This window comes from Otolemur garnettii, unplaced genomic scaffold, assembly GCF_000181295.1.
Source record: "Otolemur garnettii isolate 467f Iridium unplaced genomic scaffold, OtoGar3 scaffold00165, whole genome shotgun sequence".
NCBI classification, from domain to species: Eukaryota; Metazoa; Chordata; class Mammalia; order Primates; family Galagidae; genus Otolemur; species Otolemur garnettii.
Genome location: NW_003852560.1, coordinates 1,035,137 through 1,038,033, shown reverse-complemented (window position 1 = coordinate 1,038,033; position 2,897 = coordinate 1,035,137).

Below are 2,897 nucleotides of genomic sequence, written 5' to 3'. Positions count from 1 at the left end.
AAAAAAAAAAAACTAAGAGAAAAAAAAATCTCAGAGCTGGTGAGACACAGCATAATCAAGGGAAAGCAGTGAAGTTAGGAATTGCTAAGTATCTATCAGAACTAGCCCTGGAGGACGGCGCCTGTGGCTCAAAGGAGTGGGGCGCTGGCCCCATATGCTGGAGGTGGTGGGTTCAAACCCATCCCCAGCCAAAACTGTAATAAATTAATAAATAAAATAATGCAGAACTAGCCCTGGGAAGATATCCCAGTTGAACCTGTGATTACTCCTAGGTGAACTTAAGGAAGTAAGTACTGACCTAGAATTATTCTTACCCTGTTAGTGTAAAGCTGACAGGGCTGAGGGATGAGATTTCCTGATAGGTTCTTTTTAGCAGTATTATTCACTGCAGGCACCGGATGCTTTGGAAGGTTCTCAAGGGCTATGCCAACCCTCATACGGAAAGCCAGGAGTCCTGATGAAGCTCCTTGGCTGGGGACCAGGAGCAGGAGGTAGCCGGGGCTGCTGTGGACAGACACCTGGAATGAGCAGGAATAACTCAGTCCAAGTACTGACGGCAAAGGGAGAATAACACCTGAGAACAGTGGAGCAAGGGTGTGTGCACCAGGCTCCCGCTCTGTGTCTGGAAGATCATTCTGACCACTTTATAGAGGCCGTGTTAGGAAGGGGATGTGCATGGCATCTCCAACTACCCAATCCCCTAAACTGTACATCATTAAGCTGTCCTTGCCCTCTCCTGTTCCCTCATCCCAGCTTCTGCTCTAGCTGATGACCAAGTATGACTGGAATACTCCTGGGTCTCCTATTGATTTCTAACCTTACAGCCATTGCTCTAGCTCAATTTTTTTTTTAAAATCTCATGTACTTTTAAAATGACTCTCTTTCTGCCACCTCATTGCCCATTTCAGTACTTCTTAATCTTTTGGTAGGCTTTGGACCCCCTTTAAGAGACTCTGAAAATGACTAGCCTGCACTGTCCAATATGGCAGCCACCAGCCGCCTATGGCTGTAGAGAACTTGCATTGTGCTGAGTCCAAACTGAGATACACTGTACGTGTAAGATGCATGGCCGATTTCAAAGACTTCATAGGGGAAAAAAAGAAAAGATTGTCAGATAATTCATTCTTTGGAAACTATCGATTGTATTTTGAAATGATACTAAATAATGTTTTGAGTATATTGCGTTAAATAAATTACTGAAATGTTATGAAAATTCATGTCATCAGTCTCCTTTTATTTTTAAGTGGCTATTAGGAAGTTTAAAATTACTTGTGTGGCTCATATTATATTTTTACTGGACAGCAGCAGCACAGACCCTCCCCTTAGAAAGACGCACATCGTCACATTTGCAATTGAAATTCATATTTAATTACCAGGGTCTATAACCTTATTCTGGATCGGTGCAAATTAGGTCAAGTCTACAGCTCTAGGTAAAGTCTACAGTCTGTTCTCCAGAGGGCTCTTTGACAGGTTTTCAAAAACCAAATATAAAAATGTCACGGCTGAGCCTTAAGATATTGGATGACTATCTGGTTGCCTATAAGACGAGGTATAAATTTCTGTAATATTATACTCAAGGCTCTTCTCGATCTGACCCTAATTTACTTTGCCAGCCTTCTTTCCTGACACGTGCTGGCCACACACCCACACACACACATCTGTTCTCTGGCTCCTCCGAACAATTTGACCTCTCAAATAGGTGCACACCTGGCTTCTGCCCTTTCCTCAAGCTCTTCTCTCAGCCTAAGGTTGCCTTCCCTCCAATTTTTCACCTGTCTAAATCTTCTTCCTTCAACAAGACCCCATTCAAATATCATTTCCTCTGGTAAATCCCTTCTGTCACCAAAGATTGAGTTGGTTCCTCCTCTACAGTCTGTCCCCGTGGGGTTCACTCACATCACTATTATGTCAATGTATTCCATGTTCCAGTGAAGCACAGGCATCAATGTGGGTATTGCACATCCATGAAGACATCTGTCTTCCACAGTGCAGTGTGACCTTTTCGAGGCAATGACCTTCTATATTTCATTTTTACTTCTCCAGCATCTTGCATGAAAGTTTGCTCAATGAATGAAAAAAGAAATATTACAGGAAGAATAACACATTAGATTCCGGGTTAAGAAAGGGCTGGATGGGGCAGGGGGCAAAGAGCACTTTGATGCCCATGCTGGTCCTGGAAATGATGGGAACTGGGAAGGTCAGGGGGCAATGGGGAAAGGTAGTGTAGAATTCAGCCGGGTCTCGGGTAACAGCAGCATAGGTAGGAGGAATTCTCGGCAGACACAAAACCTTTGACACTGGAGCCTGGGTGACACTCAAAAACTATCGGCTTAAAAACTGTGTCTATATACAAGGTATGAGCAGAATATTTCCAACGTTATTCTGTCCCTCCAGTGACAGAGATGATGCAAGGCTTTGTGTGTTCTGCAGACTGCTGTGTAAGCAAATCTCGAAAGCAGCCTGCTCCATCCTTCCGCCTGCATCTGTGCAGTCTGAGGAACAGGATTGGGAGCAGGGAGGCTGCAGCTAATACTCTCGTGTATGGGGCTTTGAGAATGTCATCCAGGTTGTCATGGACAGGGAAGACGGATATTCCAGAGGCCAACCTGTGCTGGCCTCAGCACTCACACTATTCAGAGGTAAATGGTATAGCCAGAGCCACACCAGGCAGACACCACAAGGACCACCTCCTCAGAAAGAGGTTCACACCATTTCCCCTACCCCAGCTTCCTCTGATTCAACAGGCAAATTCCCCCTCATTTCCACAATCTAGTTCATGATGCAGAAGGCCAATAGTCCCCCTTTCTCTGTGCTTCCTTTGACACAGTAATTAAAATCACAACCTCTAGAGGCAGAGAAACTTGAGTTCAAATGTTGGATCTAGAATTAACTGCCTC